The sequence below is a fragment of the Musca domestica genome, unplaced genomic scaffold, assembly GCF_030504385.1.
Source record: "Musca domestica strain aabys unplaced genomic scaffold, Musca_domestica.polishedcontigs.V.1.1 47, whole genome shotgun sequence".
NCBI classification, from domain to species: Eukaryota; Metazoa; Arthropoda; class Insecta; order Diptera; family Muscidae; genus Musca; species Musca domestica.
This window is the reverse complement of record NW_026712338.1, coordinates 6237173-6264288: the sequence shown is the minus strand read 5'-3', so window position 1 is coordinate 6264288 and position 27116 is coordinate 6237173. Positions and strand designations below refer to the sequence as shown.

The window sequence follows — 27116 nt, the reverse complement described above, 5'->3', positions numbered from 1 at the left end:
TTCACTATTAGTCGGGCTTTGTACCGGACGGGATTACCATTTGCATCCTCTTTGAAGCGAAATCCCTCATGTTTTAGGCTTCTCTATACAATGCGAAATTGCAGAATTGGCATTTCCTGTCATATAACCTATTAATTTCGCCCTTAATCTTTCGCTTCTTCTTGGCTCCAATAAAGTGGATTGAGAGTTTGGTGGTTCATTTTCGTTAATAGTAGTTTCTCCATCGGCAGAATCGATATCATTATCGTTTTCTGCAGAAACCAATTCATCATCGGAATTACTTTCATCAATACTGAAATATTCTGCAGAAACGAGATTCTCCACATATTCCACCCATTGCTTGTGGGTGGGATCTTATAAGTAATTGAAGATTTTCTTTTCCCTGAATCTGTTGCAAATAAGGTAAACAGCCTTCGACAAAACGAACATCTCTTGCAATAACTATGTTTTCGGTCTTTGGATTCCACAATCTGTATGTTTAATGCTAGGAACACAATTGGAGCGAACGACGAATTTCGCCCTACGCGGCGACAAAATGAGCCGCGTAAATTCGTCGTATGGAACACAATAGCGACGAAATTACAGCTGATGTAGATTAACTGTAGATTTGTTTCACATAAGGTGGTGTCGGTAACTTTTTTTGCTTTGTTTATATCATCTTTTTGCTCGATTCAAAACCGTTTGATACCTGAATTTGTGTTACTTGCTTTGACTGTACCTTGTTCGTCATTTCCGAGACTGCACTTTGTTCTTCTTCGCTATTCACTAGCGACGGCATAATAATTTTTTTTTGACTGCAACGTGACATTTTCGGTGCTTTTATTTTCTTCATCACTAACATTGTCTAATGTGGTGACGTCACATAGCCGTTGATCCTCCACTTTATTCGCAGCCATTTGTTCAGTGACTTTATTTGTTAGCGAAAAGGAATAAACAGCGTTGTTAGGTAAAGTATTTGTATAGCAAATCCCACTTTTGAATATGTATGCAAAAATGCAAACAGTGCCGAATGTGGGTGAATTTGCCAAAAAACAAAAAAAAAAAAAAAAAAATATATATATATATATATATAAATATATATATATATATATATATATATATATATATATATATATATATATATATATATATATATATATATATATATATATATATATATATATATATTTATATATATATATAGCTGCCGCATTGTTTGGGGACAGTTTTTTGGAGGATTTGACCTCTTTGAGGACAGTTGGCCAGCATTTTTTTATATGCTGTGAACTCTCTGGGGACATGATCTCTTTGGGGACACAAAATTTACAAATGTACTTTTTATGCTCCTATGGTATTTTAACTATTTCTCATTCTAAAAAAAAAAAAATTTTTTAATGTTTACCCTGCAAACATTATATATATTCATTTTATTTGCAAAAAATGTATGTTTATTCCGGTAGGGTTGCCGAGTTTCAACCAATTTTCTACAATATTTGACGCCGTTCACTATTACTGGAAGTGACAACTTTGGACTGCCTGCATGTTTTCTTTAACGCATAAACATCCTAACACGAACGTTGGCAAATTAATGGAAAATTATTTCAATTCTGACAAAGAAAACATAAAATCTGTAACAGAATGCTGCATATTTATACCCTACAACACTATGTGTTATATGGATCTTCCTAGCTCGCCGAGCTGAGTCGATCTAGCTATGTATGTCCGTCCGTCCGTCTGTCCGTCTTTCCATGTTAATTTGTATTCACGCTACAGGTCGCAATTATGGTCCGATCCTCACGAAATTTTGCACGAAGGTGAGGTTAGGGTCAGAATAGAAGCCTATTGTTTTTGGGTTGAAATGGACCAAATACTGAAAAAATGTCTGATTTTGAAGTGGCTATACAGGTCGCACTTATAGACCAAGCGAAATTTAGCATGGGGCTAGAGCTTAGCATTGGCCAGAAATCTTTTAATTTTGGTGGACATCGGATAATATTTAGCGGGTGAAATAGACCCCGAATTTTGTGTTGAAAAAATCAAATTTTTCAATAAACCGCGAATATTTTTAGTCCCGGCAAAATCACAAATAGACGAGAAGGTCAATTCTGACCGTTACATAGATGTTGATAGTAATGATATCAGGTATATATAGCGAAATATGTAGAATTTATATATAAAATGGAAATGGATGTTAGTTTGAGCGCTTATATCTCAAGAATGGCTGGACAGATTTTGACAAATCTTGTCAATTCAGAATGTTTTTTTTTTGTTTCGCATAAAAAGATGTCAATAATGACGATAATATGCATTTTGTAATATTTTGTGATATTTTTTATTTTTTTTCATATTTTTTATCGCATTTTCTCATTTTGACTTACAATATTGAAGTATACATATTCTAATATTTTTTTACCTTGCAACAAAGGTTGGGATTATAATATACAGATTGTAATTATCGTCCGATCTTCACGAATATTGAATATACATTTACTAATATTTTTTTTACCTTACAACACAGGTTGGGATTATAATATACAGATTGCAATTATCGTCCGATCTTCACGAAAATTTTCACGAGGGTAGGGTTAGGCTCAAAAATGTTAGGCCTATTGTTATTGAAGATTTCCGCAATATATTTAGTGGCTGAAATGGGCCAGCAACTAAAAATTTTTCTGATTTTGCAGCCGTTAAAAAGGGCACAATAAGAGACCAAAGAACACGAAATATCGCATCAGGTTAGAGTTCAGGACAGCGGGTAGAATGGACGACTATTTTTGTGCGAAAAATACGAACATTTTCATTTTACCGAAATCCTGAAAATAACTTCCAGGCGGAATTACAAATATACAAAAGACGAACTTCTGGCATTTTTATGTAGATTTCGTTGAAAGAAAAGCAAATCATGTAGAAGAGTCTATATTTGGAGATACAGAGGGGGTAAATATGGGTTAAATGCTACGAAAATGAGCATGTCCACATGGTTTCGGTTAAAAAAACAATAATGTTTTTTTTGCCATTTTCTAGATATAGGATAATTCGAAACGAGCAGCATTTGAGTCCAACATCAATTTTTAAATTGGATATAAAAAAATAGATTAAAGCCATACTACACGAAAAATTATTTATCACTCTATCTTGAAGAATGCGTTCGAGTATCATTCCTATATAAATTGCATGGCTTATTATAGTGTTGTAGGGTATTATACGGTCGGCCCCGCCCGACTGTAGCCTTTGCTTACTAGTTTTATTTTGTTTTTGCAATAATCACAGAAAAATCACATGAAATTTATGAAATATACATATTGAGTGTAGTCGTTTAAATATTACGGAATAAGCTTCGGACTAATTTAATCATAAAAAACAAAGCGAAAGCCAACCAAAGTGCGACTGTGGAAAATTTGTGAAGATTAGTCTAATAACTCAAACAATTTTTTTTACTCCAATTGTCAATTGGATGGAGACAGAGGTTAACCACCCCAATTTGGGTTTATTTTTTAAACCTTAATTCAGTGGCTTAACCCAGTCAGTTGTAAACGTACTATAAACTCTCTCACCGATAAACTAATGTAGATTTGGACTTGCAATTGCTATGTACTAGAATGTTTACTACAAATGTTTACTACAATGTTTACTACAATGTTTACTACAATAACAAGTTATCACATTCTTCCGTTACGTTCCGACCACGACGTGGAAATACAACACTGTTGTCACTTATGACATCAAAATATGCTAAAGGTTTTACAACACTGCATGCAAAAGTGTCAACAGTGTTGTATTTTTTTGCCGAAGACAAAACCAAACTTTGGATCTTTTTTAGGATTTATAGCTCAGTTATAGGGAATATAATCTCTACTAGATTTTAAAAAATCCCGTACAAATATCGCAGAATTTAGATAAACGTTTATGATGTTTAAGCAACAAATCCTTAAATTTTTGATATGTTCCAGAATCTGAAAATAACATTTTTTTCTTTATGTTATCGGCAAAAATACGTCTACAATAGGGTCTACTACCCTGTAGTTTTAAGACAGAGCATATCTCAACATTTGAATACGCATTATTTGTATTTAATATTTAAAAAAAGCAATTTCAATGAAACTTGATTTCTGTAGGAATCATTGCTACTTTATTTCCTTTATTTTGCTTATTTTTTCACATGAGGTTTTGCAGTTTAACTTTCTTCATGTCGGTTTATTTGACGTGTATGCAAATGATTTGACAAGTTTAACCTTGACCCAGTTAGTGTTAACGTATTATTACTGCAAAATTAGTATTTTCTTTGTGATAACTCAAAATGCAAAATATAACGTTGACTCATATAAAGTGTTACTTTTTGATTTTTTGGAAGTGTTCAGATTTATGTTTAAAAAACAGTGTTGCAATTGAGGATTTGTGCCGGTTTTAAAATAAGTAAAGATTCATTTTGTATGACAAATCTGGCTGATTTTGATGAAATTAACAGCCTGTTCCACGATGTCGAAAGAACACGTTCGCACAACTTTTACACGACAAACAGCTGATTTCCGTTCCACTAAAATCTATCAGAACGAAAATTTGCACGAAAATCAAAGCGAACGAAAACGTAATCGTTTCAGTGTAATTTTGCGTTCCACTATCTTTTTTCTTTCGTACGCATGCGAACACAAATGTCAAAATCAGTCACTTGTGTGTTTGCTGTCGAATGATAAAAATTAAGGAAAATTGTTTTAACATAAACATTCCTTGATTGAAAATGGAAAGAAAAATGTAAGTAAAAATAATAAATGCAATTTAATCTGTGAACAACAAATATATATTTTTTTATTTTCTCAATTCCAGCACGAAAAAACTACACAGCTGCGGGCACTAGTTGAGTATATCCTAAGTTCGCCAGAGGAGTGCCAATTTTTGGAAGCAGCAGGCAATCCCATGAAGACCACTGGAAGACACAAACCTAGAAAAAATCATTTTTTTATTATTTCAAAAATGTAAAAATACAATCATACTTACTGGTTGTTAGGTACTTCAAATAAATTCGAAGCATCTCTTAAATGCCTCCGTGGCACAATTTGAACCTCCTCCTCATCATCCATAAAAAATAGGGCTACAGAAATATTCATTTTTTTTTTTCTTTTTTAAGAACACAAATAATCTGAACACAATCACTAGAAATTTTATTTTGTTTGTTTATTTACAATTTGTTTGTTTACAACTGAACTGTCAGTTGAGACAGAGCCACTGCTGCTTTTTCGCGTTTAAATTAGACATTTGGCGCTTTTTTTTGCCTTATTTCGCGATTAATTTTGCCAAAAAATATTTTGCAACACTGAATCACGTAAGGCTATGCGAAAGAAAGAACGAAAGTTAGTGGAACGCATTCTTATGCGAAAGTGAGTGAGTAGCCTTCGTTCGCACAAATTTTCTTTCGAGATCGTGGAACAGGCTGTAAGAAAATAAAACCCGATAATGCGCTAAGTCCTGATAAAGAACTTCAATATAAATGGACTATTATATTTGCATACCAAACGATTTCATTTTATTTATGATTTAAAGTATTTGGTATGCCTGAAAATGAAAGTATACACTATTTTCTTATGTTGTCAATTTGCTGAAATTTGCGTAAAAATCCAGAAACAAAAGAAAGTAAATTAGGCGCGTTTATACTTGCGGTGCAAAATCGACTCAATTTTACGAACTCATAGAGCACAAAAAGTAAAGCGGGTACACGAATAAACCCATTCATACGACGCTATATGTAATTCATAGTCACCTAGTTAATTCTCTCTTAATTTTTGTTTGCAAGAATCTAAAATTTTTTACTAAGATACAATTCCTTTATGTTATCGAGAAAAATAAAAAAAATTAGTAACTTCTTGCAGTACTGGAACAAAGCTACAAAATATTTATAAATCCACACAGGATATATGCATACATCTTTAAATTTTTTTAATGTTGTTAGATTTTCACATATTTTAAGATTTTTATCTTTTCAAAGTTGACATGAGATTCATTTTACTTGGTTCCTTCTGCTAAAGAGGAAAGCATTGGGGCTTATATCATGATTTCTTTAAATCGAGTCGATTTCGGACCGAAGGTTTCGGCATGAAAAATACATCTCTGTTGATATTTTTCATAGGCAACAGTGTTGTAGTTTAATGTTGCGTGAAGCCATATTATGCAAGTTTTTCAAAAGCGCGTCATTCGTTGTTACTGTGTGAAATAAATCGGATTGGTTTTTACAGTTTATAGCGCAATTTCCAATTATAAAAATAAAAGAAAAATTTTAAAATAAAGTTGCTGCAGAATTACAAAAAGACGTTTTGAAGAGCAAGTGTGTCTTCCCTCTCTTATAAAAAGAAGAAAAACCAGGAGGTTTTAAGGAAATCGGTGCGTCTGCTGAAGAAGTATTAAAATGTAAGTAACTGCACAGTTAATTAAGCATAAGAAACAAATTATTTATTATAAAAGATGGAGTAAGATTGGAGGTGGGGTAGTCTCCGGGACCATGATCACAACAATATATAGGTTTCCCGGGGGAAGTCTATACTTCCCGGGATATGGGTCTTGACTTTTAGGAAATTTCCTACAATAGTACCTTTGGGTTCATAATGGGCTCCTCTCGGATCGGGCTGATATTTTTACCATAGTAAGTCCTTGGCTTCCTGATCACAACGATATTGATATTTCAGGGGGAAGTCCATACTTCCCGAGATATGTGTCCTGACTTTTTGATATATATCACCATTATTAACTCTTCTATATTGTCCGCATTATAAAGTACTATTCGTGAGCTTTAAAATGATATGCATATTGTTATAGCAGTAATAATGGTGATTTTCCGAAAAGTCAAGGCCCATTTCTCGGGAAGTATGGACTTCCCCTCGAAAATATGTATGTCGTTGTGGTCAGGAAGCTAAGGACTAACTATGGCAAAAATTTCAGCCCGATCAAAGCTGGAGCTCCCAAAAGACATTTAACTCTTTTGGTTTTTATCCCCTCATACGATGAAAATGTGCCAATTCGAAATAATAGTGTTAGACCCCACACGTGTTAAGAGTAAACCCGTTTCAGACAATTTGGAGTCGCTTTAGCAATGTCCGTCCGTCCGTCTGTCTGGCTGGCTGGTGAGCTCGACAACTCTCAAACGGAGCCCCAGATCTGGCCCAAATTCGGCTCACAGTAGTTTTTTGACCAAACTTAGTTTTAGTTCGAAAATGGCTTATATCGGTGCACTCTTTGATATATCCCCCACACAACAATACCACCCGATTGTTGGTATTTTAAAGATTTCAGCTTCATTTTTCGACGGAAGCAGTCCTATTCAATATCTTTTTAGGTGGCAGGCCTTCGGCCGTGACATGAGATTTTCTCCTCTGGGGTATTTCCAACACAGACTACGGGATCCAAAATATATCTATATTCATTACATTTTTAAGTTGGCCGACCTTTGGCCATATTTTTATGTTATACCATTTTGGAAAGGTCAAAAGGTACGATTTAATTTGGTACCAATATTGCGAAACCCCATAATGGGTAGTGTTTTACAAAAAACCCCATTTTGAAAACAGGTATTTTGGAAATATCTCCTAAAGTGATAGAAATAATACCGACATGTTACTACTTGTTCAAAATAAGCTTTCCAACGATACCCATATTGTAGTTATCGGTTCCGGGCCGTTTCCCACGAAAAAAGTACTTTCCTGTGATCAGGACAACAATTTCAACCACTGCAAAAAAATTCTAGAGTTTTTACTAAAATAGAGATAAGCCAAACTCCTCAGAATAACCTCCTTTATGATTTTTTATTTGAAAATTCCCCAACATAAACATGACTAATGTGTGAGTTTTCAAGCAGGATAGAGATCAAAACAATTTATAAAACTGAATTCCCTTCAATCCAATGAATTGTATTTATTTTCAAATTTTATGTTTGGAAAAAATTCCGAACATCAAAATTTCCAACAAAATCTAATTATTTTTGGATTGAAGAAGCGCTAGACATTATTTAATCATACACGCACACGAAATGTTCAGCGGCAGCAGCAGTTTGGCAGAAAATGTATGAGCCGCATGACAAATTTAAAAAAACCAAAAAATCTGGCAAAAGAAAAAGGGTTATTCAATGCAAACAATTTATAAACATTAACATACACTTTTTATATCCATCTATGCATATATTTCCCTTCACCCAGTAGTTTAGGAAGGTTTACGCGTTGAAATACATTTCTGATTAACAATATTTTCTAATAATTATCCGCTAACTCACTTTAACTATTCACGTACAATATTTTGTTTACTTTGCGTTCTCCTTTTTCGAAAGTATTGTTCAGGGAACTAAAATTTTATTTCGATCATTGCTTTTGTTACTTTATTCGCGTTTAGGGATATTCAAGTCGATTATCGACAGCGATAAGCGCTATTCTTTGTTGGACAACAGAGCCGATGTTACATGATCAATTCATCAAAATCAATTTTTAGTTTTCCGAACAATACACTTGAAAGAAGAATATTCATCTACAATATTTTATTTACATTGCGCTCGTAAATAAAATATTGTAGATGAATATTCAAGGTGAGGTAATAGATAATTATTATGAAATATTGTTGATCTAAAAATTTATTTCAGCGTGCAAACCTTCCTTACCTGGTGTGTAAAGGGAAAATTGTAATGAAAAGTGTGTGAGTGTTTATGAATCATTTGCCATGATTAACCCTTTTTTGTCATGTTTTTTTTTGTTTTCAATATTTGTATGCTTTGTAAGCGGCCCATACATTTACTGCCAAACTGCTGCTGTCGATGAACCCTTTGTGTGCGTGTGTGATTAAATAATGTCTGGCGCTCCTTCAATTCAAAATAATTAGATTTTGTTTCAATTTTTGGTGTTCGGACTTTTTATTTTCATAAATTGATTATTAAAAGATTTGAAAATTAATACAATTCATTGGATTGAAATGATTTTAGTTCTATACACAAGGGCGGCCGAGGCGGTTAATGTTGAAGAGGGGGGACAGCTTGAAAATTTTAGAAAAAAAACTCAAAATGTAGCCTGCAATTCTGGTATTTAAAGACAGTCTGACATTTAAGGACAGCCCTATGTATATTCTCCGAAGTGACAAACTAACACTATGTGGTGTAGGGTATAAATAGTTTAAGTAGATATAAAGCGGCACACATCACATTACACGATGAAAATAGGTAAAATTTTTCATTTATTGCAGTGTTAGCGTTTTTATTATTGAAAAATAGTTATGTATCTTTTTTTATTAAACATTTTGGATTATTAAAGCCTACTTGCATCATAAGTTTACTCTATTATAGTGAACAGTACTTTTTTTGGTTTGCGTTCCATATTTTATTAACGTACTTTATGTGTCCTCTTTTTATTGATGGTTCTCGTTGTCCACTATGTTGATTTGTTTAAAGTCATAGAAGCGCAGGTGAGTTTTTAAATGAAGAAAATCGTTAAGACAGTAAGTAGTAATTTCGGCCGTGCCGAACTATTTATACCATTAACCACTATGTTTATCAATGTTGATTGTGGCAGAAACTTTCAAAATACCGAAATTCGGGAGATACCGATGTATGGGGGCTATACGGAAACGGGGACCAGCATAGGCAATTTTCTACATAGGCTGTAATACCCATTTCGGACTTCAAATACGAAATTTGGAACAGTTCCGGTTAATAATGTCGCTAAAATCATCAAAATACCGAATATCGGGATGTACCGTTATATGGGTGCTATACGAAGCCGTGGACCTGAATGTGTAATTTTGTGTCATATGCTGTATAACCTATTCCGAACTTCATATACGAAATTTGGAACAGTTCCGGTTAATAAGTAATCATCGAAATACCGAATATTGGGAGGTACAGTTATATGGGAGCTATACGAAAACGTGGGCCGACATGGCCCATTTACGAACTTAACATGCCTACTGACAAAATAAACATGTGTGCAAAATTTTAGCCTTCTATCTCATTTCGTTCGAATGATAGCGTAATTACAACAGACAGACAGATGGACATCGATAAATCGACTTAGAATTTTACGCTGATCCAAAATATATATACTTTGTGGGGTCTAACATGAGAATTTCGAGGAGTTACAAACGGAATGACAAACTTAATATACCCTCCATAGTATGGCGGAGGGTATAAAAACACTTTCTATTAAAGTTTCGATTTTAACACTTAGGCAGAAAAGGAAACTTGTTGAACTAAGTTTTAATAACAGCAGCATTTGGGGTAATTGGGACCAGGCAAGGCTAAATTCAATCAAACAAAATAATGCACATATAAGTGCATTCACTTTTATGATCAGTGCACACGATCCATATATAGGCCGACTCTTATCGCGGAGTTCGTACGGCGCGACATTCAAAACCTCATAGAGAGAGGTTTGTGATATTCTGGTCAGGAATTTAAATCCGTGCCAGACAGGTAGGCTTTCCACTATTCCAAATAATTTACATTTATTTTTGTCCTACATGGGGTCACAACTTTTGAGTCGATGTCTAAATGTACTCTATTTTCAACCAAAAATGTTGGTCACCGTAAGAATAGATGAAATAACCATATACATTTTTAAAAACAACACAAAAATTTTTGGTTTTATTTTACTAATAAATATTCATAAAATATTATTACTGTTTTTAAAACATAATTTGGATGTTATTGAAAAATTGATCAAAACACACATTAATGAAGTGTTCCTTAAATTCCGTACAAGGTGTAGGTAGTTTTTAACAAATATAAAAAACCTGCAAAAGAAAAATGCTTAATATTTGCAAACGATGATCTACGAACATGCACTTAAACTTTCCATTTGAATTTCGATGAACTGGGCCTCCTGGCATTTGATTTTATTTTACTCCTCAGGTAAGCAAGATTTTCATTGTGAAAAACACTGTAAATGGTCAATATTTTTCAAACGTTATCCATTTACGTATATTTTGTTCCAATGTTTTGTTTATTACTTCGCGCCCTTTCAAATAAAATTATTGTATAGGGAGCAATAAATTGATTTTGTTCTCTTCTTTTGCTATTTATCGATTCGATTTTGAGATTGTATCGACTTTCGACACAACATTATGTAACCGCGGCCCTGCATCAAACATACAAACGGTGATCGTTGATGTCATTGGTCGTGCTACATTATGTCGAAAATATATTTACATATCCCTGTTACTCAAAATCGAATTAAATAGCAAAACAAAGAACAAAATCAATTTCGTGTTCCCTATACAATAATTTTATTTTAACATTAGAACAAAATCAACGTAAATGGATAATGTTTGGAAAATATTGACCATTTGCAGTGTTTCTCACAATGGAAATCTTGCTTACCTGAGGAGTAAAATGAAATCAAATGCCAGGAAGCTCAGTTCATCAAAATTCAATGGAAAGTGTAAGTACATGTTCGTAGATCATCGTTTGCAATTATTAAACATTTTACTTTTGCAGATTTTTTCATGTTTAAAAAACTACCTACAATTGTGCGGAATTTAAGAAACACTTCGCTTGGAGTACCTGAAATCATTGGATCAAAAGAAGAAAATCATGGAAATGACGAGTGCCCATATGCTGCTTGTCTTCAAGAGTTTATTGAAATTCATGATTTGAGTACAAACTTTTTTGCTTTTTGCGTATTAATGTGTCTTTTGATCAATTTATCAATAACATCCAAATTATGTTATAAAACAGTGATAAAAAATTTTGGATTATTGTTCTTAAAAGAAACAAAAAACTGTTGTGTTGTTCTTAAAAATGCATATGGTTATTTCCCATATACTTTCGGTGACCAATAATTTTGGTTGAAAATAGAGTACATCGGCTGAAAAGTTGCGACCCCATATAGGACAAAAATAAATGTAAATTATTTGGAGCTACACTTGAATAGTGGAAACCCACCTGTCTAACACCCAAAAAATCTTTATTTAAATTCCTGACCAGAATATCACAAACCGGGTGCCCTGCTCATAAGTCTTATTTATGTCTTTGTGTTTGCGGGAGTCCATGCACTTATATATGCATTATTATACCCTCCACCATACATAGTATGGAGGGTATATTAAGTTTGTCATTCCGTTTGTAACACCTCGAAATATACATTTTAGACCCCACAAAGTATATATATTCTTGATCAGCGTAAAATTCTATGTCGATTTATCGATGTCCGTCTGTCTGTGGAAATCACTCTAGATTCCGAACGAAATGACATAGGTTGATGAAATTTTGCTCAGATGTATATAATGTGTGCAGGACTTTTGGTATTGAAAATGGGCCATATAGATCGACGTCTTCGTATAGCCCCCATATAACGGTACCTCCCGATATTCGGTATTTTGATGATTTTAGCAACATTTTTCACCGGAATTGTTTCAAATTTCGTATTTAATTTTAGCAATGAGTACTACAACCTATGCCAGTAAAATATCTACGCAGATCCACATCTTCGGATAGCCCTTATATAAAGGTACCTCCCGATATTCGGTATTTTGATGATTTTAGCGACATTTTTCACCGGAATTGTTTCAAATTTCGTATTTAATTTTCGCAATGGGTACTACAACCTATGACAGAAAATGGCCTATGTAGGTCCACATCTTCGGATAGCCCCCATATAACGGTACCTCCCGATGTTCGGTATTTTGGTGATTTTAGCGACATTTTTCACCGGAATTGTTTCAAATTTCGCATTTAATATTCGCAATGGGTACTACAACCTATGCCAGTAAAATATCTACGCAGATCCACATCTTCGGATAGCCCACATATAACGGTACCTCCCGATATTTGGTATTTTGATGATTTTAGCGACATTTTTCACCGGAATTGTTTCAAATTTCGCATTTAATATTCGCAATGGGTACTACAACCTATGACAGAAAAATATCTATGCAGGTCCACATCTTCGCTTAGCCCCCATATAACGGTATCTCCCGATATTCAGTATTTTTATACCCTCCACCATACATAGTATGGAGGGTATATTAAATTTTTCATTCCGTTTGTAACACCTCGAAATATACATTTTAGACCCCTCAAAGTATATATATTCTTGATCAGCGTAAAATTCTATGTCGATTTATCGATTTCCGTCCGTCTGTCCGTCTGTGAAAATCACTCTAGCCACCGAACGAAATGACATAGGTTGATGAAATTTTGCTCAGATGTATATAATGTGTGCAGGACTTTTGGTATTGAAAAGGGGTCATATAGGTCGACGTCTTCGTATAGCCCCCATATAACGGTACCTCCCGATAGTCGGTATTTTGATGATTTTAGCAACATTTTTCACCGGAATTGTTTCAAATTTCGTCTTTAATTTTCGCAATGGGTACTACAACCTATGACAGAAAATTGCCTATGTAGGTCCACATTTTCGGATAGCCCCCACAGAACGGTACCTCCCGATGTTCGGTATTTTGGTGATTTTAGCGACATTTTTACCGGATTTGTTTCAAATTTCGCATTTAATATTCGCAATGGGTACTACAACCTATGCCAGTAAAATATCTACGCAGATCCACATCTTCGGATAGCCCCCATATAACGGTACCTCCCGATATTCGGTATTTTGATGATTTTAGCGACATTTTCGCCAGAATTGTTTCAAATTTCGCATTTAATATTCGCAATGGGTACTACAACCTATCTATGCAGGTCCACATCTTCGCTTAGCCCCCATATAACGGTATCTCCCGATATTCAGTATTTTTTTCATTTTAGCTTTATTTTTCGACGGATTTTTTAAAATTTCAAATTCCTTCTAAATGATGGAGGGTATTAAAAGTTCGGCCCGGCCGAAATTGGCTGCTTATTTACTTGTTTTGTGTAAATAAATTCAGCCTTTCCTGGTCCAAACTACCCCAAATGCTGCTGTTATTAAAATTTAGTTCAACAAGATTCCTTTTCTGCCTAAGTGTTAAAACCGAAATTTTAATAGAATGTGTTTATACCCTACACCACATAGTGGTAAGGGTATTATGTATTTGTGAATTTGTTTGTAACAGAGAGAAATAAGCGAGATAGACCCATGGTTACTTTTGAAGATATTCATAGAATCATTTTTTAATCGATTTATGCATGTCCGTCCATGTATTCTTGTGAACAAAATGCAGGTCGTATTTATTATCCGATTGAGATGTAATTTTGCAAACAATGTTTGTTTGGTTTGGATCAGATTAGATATAGCTCCCATATATATCTTCATCCGATTTTTGGTTTATTGTGCACAACCTGTGCAATAATACCCCAAATGGGATGAAATTTGGCAAATGTAGCCGATGTACACCAAGAATTAACTCTGCGGGATATGGTGAAAATCGGATGTGATTTAGATATAGCTCCCACATATATCTTGATCCGATTTTTGGTTTATTGTGCACAGCCTGTGCAATATCAGCCCAAAGGGGATGAACTTTAGCACATGTAGTCGGTGTACACCAAGAATTAACTCTATAAAATTTGGTGAAAATCGGATCTGATTCAGATATAGCTCCCATATATAACTTCATCCGAGTTTTGATGCATTGTGCACCAAATGTGCAAATTAGCCCAAAAGGCATGAAATTTGACACATAAGGTCGAGTGAAGGCTATAAAAACCCAATGCAATTTTGTGCACATAACAGCAGTGGTGTAGGGTGTCATATAGTCGGCTCCGTCCGGGTTGATGTTGGGCTGTAGGTGAGTTCTAAGGCTGGATTTTTTGACGTTTGGAAGGGTACGAAAAGCAACCGAGAAGAGCTACAGCTCTGCAATTTGGATTCAGCGTCACCGATGGTGTGTAGGATAGATGTGACAAATCGTTTTTGGAAATTTGTACCAAAAGGGTACGAAAACTTCTAATATGTACTTTAAATGTTACTATTCGTATGTTATGAATGAATGGACCTAGAATCGTCGAATTTGGTATGAGAATCAATAATGGCAAGCTCTCTATAGTTATATAAAGAAGTTTTGGAAAACGAGAGCAATAAGTGTTGGAATACTTCTAAATAGGATATAATTGTTGAGTAGAGAAAGGTGGGTGGATATATGGAGATGTTTTAAAAAACGAGTACCATAATTGACAAAAAAGTACTTAATAATGTACAATTCGAACGTAAATATAATGAGTAGAGGTGGAAATTGGTAATTTTGTGTTAGGGTGGAAAGGTAGAGATGCAAATCGAAATGTTGTGTTAGATGGATATATGGAAATGTTTTGAAAAAAGGGTACCATTACTGTTGGAAAAGTACTATATAAGGTATAATTTAATAGTAAATGAAGGAGTAGTGTTGAAAATCCGAAAGTATATGGACTTAGCCATATTGGGTGACTACAAATCGCATTTTTTTCTGACGTGGGAATATATTTAGGGAATAATAGATTGGGTGGTCTAATCCCATTTTTGATGGCGAATTCAGAAATCTCACACCTCCAAATGGGACAACAGTGGACCCAAAAGTATATGGACTTAGCCATATTGGGTGAAAATGAATTCAAATCGGAATTTTTTACTTTTGCTTAATTCAGAGTTCCGATTTGCTTGCGAGCGATTATTACTCGCTCGAGGAAGCGATCAAAAAGTGAGAGCGATTGCTCCAGTTTCGCTTTCCGATCGAATTCGTGCAAGAAACACAGAGTATGTTTAAGCTCTGCTTAGCATATTTTATCGTTAAATTATTTTTTGTAAAGGAAGAAAAGATTGAAGACGCGTATTTGAAAATGAATCTATAATAATTATTAGTCCCAATTTTTTTTACTTTAATTTTACGTATTCTTCAATAGATGTAAAATAACCCTCTCTATAAAACAAAACTTAAAACTTTTATTTTATTAGTTAATTTTTTAAAATTTCGTTGAAAGTTTTTTTTTAGTTCAACATGTTTTCCCTAGTAAAGTTTGACAATGACGGTGACTTCTATGTTGTCAAAACAAAAGACGTGAAGCATCACAATTCCGACAATTGTATTGTAAAGTATAAAGGCTGTTCGTACTCCGCAATTTTCATTAAAGCTGACGGTAAGTTAATACAATTTAATATACAAAACATATTCTAACATAGTTAAGCCGTTTTTTTAAATAAGGATATAAATTATGTGTCTATGCGACACATTAGTTTCCATGACATGCCTGTATATTGTGGAATCATGATAATAACTTTTTTTCATCGCATGTCCTTGTCAGCATGCAAAGGGTATGAAAAATTATTGCTAAAATATGCAAAAATGATTTTTAAGAAAAAAATTACAGCAGGTGAATAAGAAATAATATAATTTTCAAACCCGCGTCGGAATTTTATAAATATTGCTCGAATTTTATTTCCAAAAATATTTGTAAAATTTCTGGAACAAATTTGGTCACAAAATAGAAAAACGATCATTTAGATCGTGCTACTTTGTCCAAAAAATAAATAAAAATAAACTTAAAGCATCACAGGCGCCATTTTTTCATAATTAAACACAAGAAACAATATGACTGTAACAGTCTAAAAAGCGTCAAAGGAAAATGTTTTACTTACTAACCGAATTAAGTATAACTCAAGATTATATCCGTCGGAGTTTTGTAGAGTTCCGTAGAATACATTAGAGTTAGATTTTATATTAGAACGTTACCAGGACTAAAATATTAATACATTAATTTTCATAGATAATAAAGAAAATCTTGAAGAGAAGAAACAAAGTGAGAATTTAATGGGGACAATAAACGCGGAGAATCAAGAAACACAAATAGCACCAAGAATTCCTGCGAGCCGTGGTCGTGCTTATCAAAATATTTCACCGTCGACAATGTTATACATGAAAGAGTATATAAAAAATCTACCTCCACTAGGATCAAACAGATCAGATAAAGAGCCTATGTCTTCAGTCACTATACATGGTGAAAATAACGCATCGGATTCGGAAGAGAATAATACGACAGATTTTTCATCTTTTGAAACTATATCAAGAGGACAATTTGATTTATCAAGGTAAGCATACTTAGCCCAAAAAACCATAAGTTTATGGGAGAAGCAAGAAACGTTTTAAAAATAAAACTAAAAATATCTATCAAAAATAATTGACACTAAATATTTTTTTATTATAGATTATTTAAATTCTCCTTGATCACATATGACGATTCAGAATTTTGTGTAGTAAATTCCAAATCTATAACACAAATCCAAGGAGGTACGTGTGTGGTGAAATGTAAAGGCGGAAAATAAATAAAACAGCTATTGAAGATAGAGAAAACAAAAAAGATCTAAGAAGGAAGATTTGCCAAAAAAAAAAGATATCAAACAACTTTATGATTTTCTAAGAACCAAAATGGTATATTCTATAGCTACATTAACTAAACAATTTATCTTTGATGATTGGAAAAATCTTTTGGAAACTACTCTAATATGTCTACAAGTGTTCAATCGACGACGAGCCGGTGAGATCGAGAGAATAACTATTGAAAACTACAATAAGAAGGAAACTATTACTGACAATATAGAAGCTGGATTTATTGATAATATTTCTAACCAATCTTTTGAATTCGCTAAACAGTATGTAAGAATTACCCTAAGCGGCAAATTAGGACGTACTGTCAGCATATTGCTGGATCCTTTAAGTAGAAAGGCAGTTGACCTTATATTAAAGCATCGCAACAGTGCCGGAATCCCGAAATCAAATCACTATATTTTCTCGGCTCCCGGATCATCAGGAATATCAAAAAATATATAAGAGCTTGCCCGTTATTACGCAAGTTTGCCTTAGAGTGTGGGGCTACTATTCCTCACACATTAAGAGGAAATAAATTAAGGAAGCATATAGCAACGTATACAGCTTTGCTAAACGTTGAAGAAGCCACAGTGGATAAGCTAGCAAATTTTCTTGGGCACCATAAGGATATACACAAAAGTATTTATAGAGTATCGGTACCAATGGCGGAAATCACCACAGTGTCCAAGATTTTGCTGTCAGCTGCTGGTTGTAGGAATGAGGAAAACTCCGAAAATAATAGTTTTGATAATCTTCGTGGAAACATATCTTCCGAATCTGAGTCATCATCTGATGAATCAGATAATATTACATATGGCGCAAATTTGGTAAAAAAGAAAATTAGTAGTAAGTATAATAAGAAGGAAGACTAGTAGTACCTACAATAAGAAACTTGATAGTAAGTATATTGAGTAGAAACTATAACTAAGCTTGCGTAGACTTATGTTTCAAAATACACAGTGGTTAATTTACCGAAAACCATGACCAAAATCAAATGCATTATGATCTAGCTTTAATTTTTTTTTTGTATTCCTGATTTTATATTTCATTTCACTTAACTCTCCTACTGAGTATTAATGTGGCCTTTTTGGTCCACTCACAAAATTATTTAAACAGTACAAATATTTTTTTAGATTATGCTACCGGCACTTTCAAACTCCCCAAATTGCCTTATTTAAAATCCAGTAAAGATTTGATATCATGGCCGATTTGACATTTTACAGATTAATCACAAATGCAATAATAATTGGTCTGTTCCAGAAATGCAGGAATGTTAAAGTTTTTACTGCCTTAACCAATTTCCTCTTTACGATATCGGAAAAAATTGCAAAACTAGTAGATTCTTGCAGGTTCTGGAACAAGGCCAATACAAACTATTTTTTCTATTATATTTTAAATCGGTTAGTTGTTTCCAATATATATAAACAGAGTACATTACTTGTTTTAAATATTTTTATATTAGATTTTCTAATCAAAAATAAATTTGGAGTACATATTTGTTTGCATAATTTATATTGCATTTGGTTTTGATCAGGTTTTTCGTGTGCAATTTTTCACTGTGCTATGCCGAAAAAAATGAATGCTAATGAAGAAAGATAAAACTGTTATATTCTTAAACGACCTTAATCTTTTGTTCGCATTCATTTTCATTTGACATTATTAAATAGGATGTTTGTTACATCTGTTTTAGGCTTATGAAATGATTATTGTGTAATTTTTACAGATACTTCTTGCGGAAAAACAAAAAAATGCCGGTGGACAATCGATGAGCAAGAAGCTTTGACTGCTGAATTTGGGGATATTTCTTCAATGGAAAAGTTGCCATCTTTCAAGGAGTGCATGAGGGTCGTGTCTGAAAATGAAGTGCTATGCTGCAGAACCCCAGCACAAGTAAAAACGTTTATAGACAACAAAAGGAAAAAAGGCAAAAAAATTAAGGTTGATATTAATGATGATATTAATGATTTTAATAAAGATATTAATGATGAAATTTTTCTTTCATTACAGCAATCTCTTCAACAATAATTTTCCAAAACCCTTTTCGGGTAGTTATTTTACAATGCAATGTTGTTAAATTAATATATACACAATGTGCACTAAATCTTGTATTAATTTCATATTGTAGATACAAAATATTTGACCAACAATTTTTTCCATTAGGTCTTGTAGTAAATTATTATACACATTATAATATAATTATAAATGTATACTTATATAAAAAAAAATAAGTCATATAATTTAATACAAACCGCTTTATTTATATACACGAATATAAAAACTTCAAATGTTTATTTAAATTAAGAGTGTAATAAAATTGCACTATAACTCTAACTGTATTATAAATATATAAAATATTTAATAATATCGAAAGAAAACACTTTATATAAATCATCATATGAATTTTACACGTTTCTTTTAAATTAAATTAATTTGTTTAAATTTATGTTTGCAATAAACATAGTGTTTATATGAACAACTGACAATTACAATATATACAGTTGATTTTCACATATTTTATTATTCAGGAACTGATAAATAGAGCAAAATCCATCATTAGAAATTGTGAGAGTCTACTGTATATTTGAGAACTTTTATTTTGTTACCTTTAAGTGTTGATTTTTTAAGTATTTTTCCCAGCAAAAAATATATAAAAGTTTGGAATTTCTTACTGTACAATCAGTTTCTATAACAATTTACTTAGAATCAAAAAATGCTCCGTCCCAAAACTTGAGCCTAATTCATAATAAAATAAAATTCCGTTGTCTACTGATAACCTACACTACTTTTCTTCACGCGGATCAAAATTCATTTGATTATCCTAATCCTAAATTATTATCCTAATAATAATTTCATGAGAAGGTTGAAGAACATTGAATTGACAGTAATTCCTAAGTTCTTCAGAAAAATGATTTTTTGGATCCCAATTTTCATGCTTAATATTTCTCTACCACAGAAAACATAGTAAATCAAAGGACAGGGAGTAAAACATCATTGGCAGAGATGTTTGTCATAACGATATGAAAGTCGACACTAAAATCAAGGCAGGTTAGAAAATTTTTACTTAGGCCCCTTCTATAACGAAGAAAAAACGTAGACAGTCTCCATTACAGAAGACGACAACAAAAGTCATATTATACACAGAAGAAAAGTGAGTCTACAACATTCCAGTCAAAACTTGTGGACATAGGTCCAAAATTTGCCATAGACCCCAGAAAGCGCGCCAAAACTTGAACCATTGTTTCAAAGTATTTTCCAGTGTGTGTGTGCATATTTGCATTTTGCAATTTGCATATTTGCATTTTGCAATCTATTAGTCCAATATTTTGAATAGTTCATAACGCGCCCAAAAAAACTTAAGTATCTTACAGTCTGTGAGCACATTTAACCACAAAATGGGCTGTAATTTGACATTTAAAGTGGAGTGGATATTTAAGGAATATGTTTTCCTGAAATATCGATTTTTAAAGAATATGTTGTCTTCAAACTTGATTTTCATACCGGCAAACCCGACTGATACTATTTAACTTGTTTATGTATATTTTGTCCTCAAACTTCAATTTTATAAGAAGATGTTGCTCTCAAGCGAAATTTTTGAACTCCTGAAAAAATTTTTTCCTGAAGCGAACTTTTTTAAGATAAAAAAATGTTTTAAACTCAGGTTTTTTTTAGGAATATATGTGTATGTTGCTCATGTTATATTTGCAGTTTTCCCAAAGGACATCCGGTTATCATGCAACGGCGTTAAGTTGTGTTGAATATATTTGACAACGTGGTGGCAACCCACAACAAAATATACGCCGTGTGCATTTTGGGGACAGTGTCTGAAAGGAGCTACAACATATATGATGACCTCAAAGTAGTCGTTATGTAAAAATATGTTGCAAATCAAAAGTTTTCGGGAAAATTACCTAATAATTATTAAATGTAGCTGAGGAAGGCCCTAATTATACTAAAAATGGGTTCAAAAGTTAAAAAAATTGCTGTCCCCAAACAAAGCATTTGACATATATATATATATATATATATATATATATATATATATATATATATATATATATATATATATATATATATGTGTGTGTGTGTATATATAGTATGTTTAGTAAAAAATTGTATATATGGTAAAGGTAGGAAAACGATTTTACTACGATAACCGTTTTTTACAAATTTCAATAATTTTTATTCATTATTCTCAATTCCAAGGCGTATATTCCACAACAGCTGGTCTTTTGATTCAACAGCTTTCGTTCGTTGTGGCGCTTATGTTCTCAATTATACACTTTTTTCCGTAAAGTGAGAATTGACTTCCTCCGTCGTTCTTTTCAGCAGATTGACCGTAGAATCAACTACCGATATCTGCTTTTTCGTTAGTTCTTTAAGATCATGTTGGTTGGCTATTAATATCGAGAACGATTCTCGTCGTCCATCACTTCAAATGCCCAATGCTGAAAAGGTCCTATGAAATTCAATGTCGTTTACCTTCCCTCAGGGATAAACGATTATTCGCCTTGATTTTGTTTACTTTATACTCCATATTGTTTATGACTGACCAGCATTGATCCTCGTATGTTTGGTGTTTAGGGCATATCTTATTCGAGGTGTTAACAACCTTGTTGCAAGCTCCAGTGTATGGTTTCATTTCAAAATAAACAACCATGTTCCACGAAGATGCGGCCACATGAATTTGTGAAAACGGATCTAGATACATTTCGTCGACAATGTTCAATTTTTTACGGAAGAGGCCTTAGTCGATTTTACCAAACAAAGATTCATAATGATGGTCAGCATCATTACAGGATTTCTTATTAGCTTATGTAATCGCTTTGTAGTGTTCACTGACATGAGCCTCTAAATGGACGTTCAATTGCCGGAGCCTCTAATAATGGACGTCCAATTATAGAATGGACTGGTGTTAAGGTTTAGATGTGCTCCCTGCTGCTATCTAGTTCTTGTAAGGGCCTTGAGTTTAATACCGCTTCTATTTGGGTCAGCACTGTGCTAATTTCTTCATACGTCAACTTCATGTCGCTAACGGTTCTTTTTAGGTGATACTTCATCGCGATACTTCATTCTTCCCACAACCCTCCGAAGTGAGGAGCTGCCGGGGTGATAAAATGTCTTTTAACTCGTTCATTTTGCTTTCCAATAAATTTAATGACGAGTCTAAAGGTCCTTTTCTTATTGCTCCAGTCTTTTCTTTTTTATACCCTTCACCATACTATGGAGGGTATATTAATTTTGTCATTCCGTTTGTAACTCCTCGAAATACTCATGTCAGACCCAACAAAGTATATATATTCTTGATCAGCGTAAAATTCTAAGACGATTTAGCCATGTCCGTCCGTCTGTCTGCGTGTCTGTCTGTCTGTTGTAATCACGCTATTTTTCGAACAAATTGAGATAGAAGGCTAAAATTTTGCACACATGTATATTTTACCAGTAGGCAGGTTAAGTTCGTAAATGGGCCATGTAGGTCCTAGTTCTCATATAGCCCCCATATAACGGTACCTCCCGATATTCGGTATTTTGATGATTTTACCGACATTATTCACCGGAATTGTTTCAAATTTGGCATTTGAAGTTCGTAATAGATACTAAAACCTAAGACAGAAAATTATCTGTGCAGGTCCACGCCTTCGTGTAGCCCCCATATAACGGCACCCCCCGATATTCGGTATTTTGATGATTTTAGCGACATTGTTTACCGGAATCGTTTCAAATTTGGTATTTGATGTTCGTAACGAATATTACATCCTAAGTCAAAAAATGAGCCATGTTGGTCCACGTCTTCATATAGCCCCCATATAACAATACCCCCCGATATTCGGTATTTTGATGATTTTAGCGACATTACTTAACGGAATCGTTCCAAATTTGGTATTTGAAGTTCGTAATAGATACTGCAGCATAAAACAGAAAATGAGCCATGTAGGTCCACGTCTTCGTATAGCCCCCATATACCGTACCCCCCGATATTCGGTATTTTGATGATTTTAGGGACATTATTTACCGGGATTGTTTCAAATTTCGCATGTGATGTTTGTATTGGATACTTCAGCCCATGCCAGAAAATTGTCTGTGCAGGTCCACGTCTTCGTATAGCCCCCATATAACGGTACCCCACATATTCGGTATTTTGATGATTTTAGCTACATTATAAACAGATTTTTCTTCAAGTTTCGCATTTAAATATTGTAATAACTTATGACAAAAGTTGCCTATGCAGGTCCACGTCATCGTATAGGCATTCGGTATTTTTAAAATTTTAGCAGAATTTTTAACGGATTTTATTTTTTTTTGTTGGAAATTGCCAAATTTGTGCCAAATGGTGGAGGGTATTAAAGTTCGGCCCGGCCGAACTTACTGTTTTTTTACTTGTTTATTCCTGTTTTTTTTTATTTTTTGCTGGTTCGTTTTTTTATAATGTCGCCTCCTTAGCTGTTTTCTTTTATTATTTTAATTTTTGTTCCCTTTTCGTATCGACTTTTGATGTCATCTTTCGTTTTTCTTTTTGTTGCAACTAATATTATTTTAGGTCGTTGATACTTTTTTTTCGAATGACTAATATTAAGATGAGAAAAGAGTCTAATCTCCCTTTCGATTGTCAATTTTATTTGGTTAAATATTTTCTTAACAGTCTTAAGGTGTCTTATTGGTAGAACAACACCCACTTATCTTCTGTTCACATTAAGTGTCATAAACTATGCTGCACTTTAAAACACAAGGTGTTTAACAATATTAAAGATCGAGCATTGTCTATGTGAAGGTTAAACTAATGAAAAAATCATGTTCATATTTCTATGAACAACACCTTTCGGTTATTGATGTAAGAATCGGCTATCAGGATAATCTTAATTATTGATTCTTAGGGTACAGAAGACACATTAAGCCAAGTGATTACAATGGCAAAAATTATCTCAGCAAATCTGAACAAATACTTATCAGAACTTTATAGATTAAAATATTTCTCAATCTCACTTTGAAAGAACCACTAGAGTTTCGATTCAGGAAAACCTTTTATCGATGCAACTCTATGTGTTACAGGAATATGATTTACATACACATCACAATAAAAATAATAGAGATACGTTTTTTTCCAAGTGCAAGTGCTACTAAAATTTTCCCCCTCCAAAATCAGACTTGGGGTTTAATCACCTAAGTCTGATCACGCTTGCAAAGAAAGGAAAAATCGTTACTGACGCATATTTTTGGCATAATATTTGCCTACTGTATTTCCTCGCAGGTCTTCGAGCTGGGAATACCTATTTGAATTGTAGCCATGCATGTGTAGTGGACATCAACGCATGTTCGATGCTACTGAGCAACTGACCCCAGTTCTATTTGTGGGCCGAAATGCAAACTCGGTAATTGCTGAAGCTTTATCGGGATCAGTTTTAATAACACAATAGCTTACCAAATGTTCTAAGTATCAAACATCTGAAACACAAAGACTGCTCTTTTCGACATTAATTGTAAGGTCGGACTCTCTAGTCTTCAGCAAACCAACCGTAGAACCTCAAGATGCCCATTGAACAATCCCGAAATTATCAACAAATCATCGAGGCAAACAAATACATGGGTCCTTACTTCCGCTGGGATTACCTTGTCCCTCAACCGAGACATTGTCTTCGGTGCATTAAAAAGCCCCAAAGGCACCTCGGTATATTGGTACAAGGGGTCCCAGGATCTTTAAAAGCGGGGTTTCCTCTAGATTCGCGATCAAGGGGACTTGCCAAAAACCGGTGGTATATTCTGCTTTAGGAAGACGGCTTAGTATTCCCTTAGTATCAGGCGAAGGGCACGCATCGCCCATAGTTACAGAAATCAGCTTGCGATTATCACGACAGAGTCTATTTTTCCTGTTTTCTATGAGGAAACCCTTGTGAGGTTCAGGCGCTTGTGGAGTCCTACATTATCCCTAGCTCTAGCATACAATCTAATTCGACGTAAATAAACGTTTTCCTTGTGGGATAACTTGTAAATGCATGGGTATTTCGGTACTAGTATCTATAGAATGACAGAGTATTTTAGAACTATTTAAACCTGATCTCACATATGTTTTTGGAGTAAGGAAAGATGGATGCTAGAAGCTAATTCAGACATCCAGGCAGAATTATCTGATAAAAAAATCAACACCTTGGAACAAATCCTTGTCAAGACATGGAACTACAAAAGTAGTAAGTGATTTCTCAATTCCCTAAAACCTATTAGAGTCTCTACGCTTCCATAGATTTTCTGCCTTGAGCAATCAGCCATTTTACCTGAAGAGTAAAGCTTTTTATAGGGACGACCTGAATCTAGGTAGTATTTAGCAGATTTTGCCACTATAAAGATCAAGGATGTCCCTGTATCTAAGAGCCCTAGAGTATTTTCACCAAAGAGGGTCGCCTCAGCGAACGGCCTGACATCAGACGGTTTGTCTACAACTGAGGATATGAAAGTATTCTTAAAATTATTAACTTTCTTCCAAAAATTGCACAATTGTTTTGCTGACCTAGAGGCTGCTCTTCACCACCAAAAATTCTCCTTTGGCTTCCTTATACACCTTTCATCGAACATGAAAGGTTTAATTATATGAATTTGTTGTTTTTTGAATATGATAATGAGTTTGAATCACTATTTTAATTTCATCACTTTGCATTTCAAACAGTTCGGTTTATTTGACGCTGTTGGTGGCTGCTTTGAACAAACAAAATCTGTCATATGTTTGACTGTAATGTGAACATCGAATCAACCCTGTATTAATTTCACATTTCTTCAGTCGAATTGGGAAAACAAATTTCGATCAAATATGTGCCCAGTGTGACCGTACCTTTAGGGTACAGAACTCACATTAGGACAAGCGGGTAGCTTATTCCAAATTCTAGCTACCTCTGACTGCAGTTGTTCCGGACTTATAATCAAAGGGTGTACGTGACTATTATTCGCGTCTAACAATATCTCCAAACCATTTTGCACCTCGTCACATTCTTCCTCGAGTTCATGCATCTGTTTGTTAATCATAAAGAACCGAATTGAATCTTATAGACGAAACAGCTCTCGTTTGTTGTGGCGCTTATGTTCTCAATTATACACTTTATTTCCGTAAAGTGAGAATTGACTTCCGCTGTCGTTCTTTTCAGCAGATTGACCGTAGAATCAACTACCGATATCTGCTTTTTCGTTAGTTCTTTAAGATCATGTTGGTTGGCTATTAATATCGAGGACGATCCTCGTCGTCCATCACTTCAAATGCCCAATGCTGAAAAGGTCCTATGAAATTCAATATCGTTTACCTTCCTCAGGGATAAACGATTATTCGCCTTGATTTTGTTTACTTTATACTATATATTGTTATGACTGACCAGAATTGATCCTCGTATGTTTGGTGTTTAGGGCATATCTTATTCGAGGTGTTTAACAACCTTGTTGCAAGCTCCAGTGTATGGTTTCATTTCAAATAAACATCCATGTTCCACGAAGATGCGGCCACATGAATTTGTGAAAACGGATCTAGATACATTTCGTCGGCAATGTTCCATTTTTTACGGAAGAGGCCTTAGTCGATTTTACCAAACAAAGATTCATAATGATGGTCAGCATCATTACAGGATTTCTTATTAGCTTAGCTTTGTAGTGTTCACTGACATGAGCCTCTAATGGACGTTCAATTGCCGGAGCCTCTAATAATGGACGTCAATTATAGAATGGACTGGTGTTAAGGTTTTAGATGTGCTCCCTGCTGCTAACTAGTTCTTGTAAGGTCCTTGAGTTTAATACCGCTTCTATTTGGGTCAGCACTGTGCTAATTTCTTCATACGTCAACTTCATGTCGTAACGGTTCTTTTTAGGTGATACTTCATCGCGATACTTCATTCTTCCCACAACCCTCCGAAGGAGCTGCCGGGGTGATAAAATGTCATTTAACTCGTTCA

At 34.1% G+C, this 27116-nt stretch overlaps 3 long non-coding RNA genes across 5 annotated transcripts; 2 read left to right on the top strand and 1 right to left on the bottom strand.

Moving 5' to 3' along the window:
* The first annotated feature begins 3586 nt into the window (after positions 1–3586).
* Positions 3587–5013, top strand: LOC131804627 (uncharacterized). Its single transcript, XR_009343196.1, has 2 exons — positions 3587–4728; positions 4801–5013. It is a non-coding gene; the product is annotated as an uncharacterized LOC131804627 (long non-coding RNA).
* A 2731-nt stretch (positions 5014–7744) lies between these two features.
* Positions 7745–8252, bottom strand: LOC131804626 (uncharacterized). The gene is made up of 2 exons (XR_009343195.1): positions 8113–8252; positions 7745–8058 (listed from the first exon to the last, which is right to left on the bottom strand). It is a non-coding gene; the product is annotated as an uncharacterized LOC131804626 (long non-coding RNA).
* Positions 8253–8392: 140 nt separating this feature from the next.
* On the top strand, positions 8393–19695 carry LOC131804625 (uncharacterized). Of its 3 annotated transcripts, XR_009343193.1 has the most exons (8): positions 8393–8533; positions 8588–8640; positions 8724–11372; positions 11429–15976; positions 16604–16925; positions 17042–18048; positions 18926–19140; positions 19210–19695. It is a non-coding gene; the product is annotated as an uncharacterized LOC131804625 (long non-coding RNA). The 3 variants fall into 3 exon arrangements; XR_009343192.1 differs by having other exon boundaries at positions 8588–11372; XR_009343194.1 differs by having other exon boundaries at positions 8588–11372; positions 17042–18100.
* The last annotated feature ends 7421 nt before the right edge of the window (positions 19696–27116 follow it).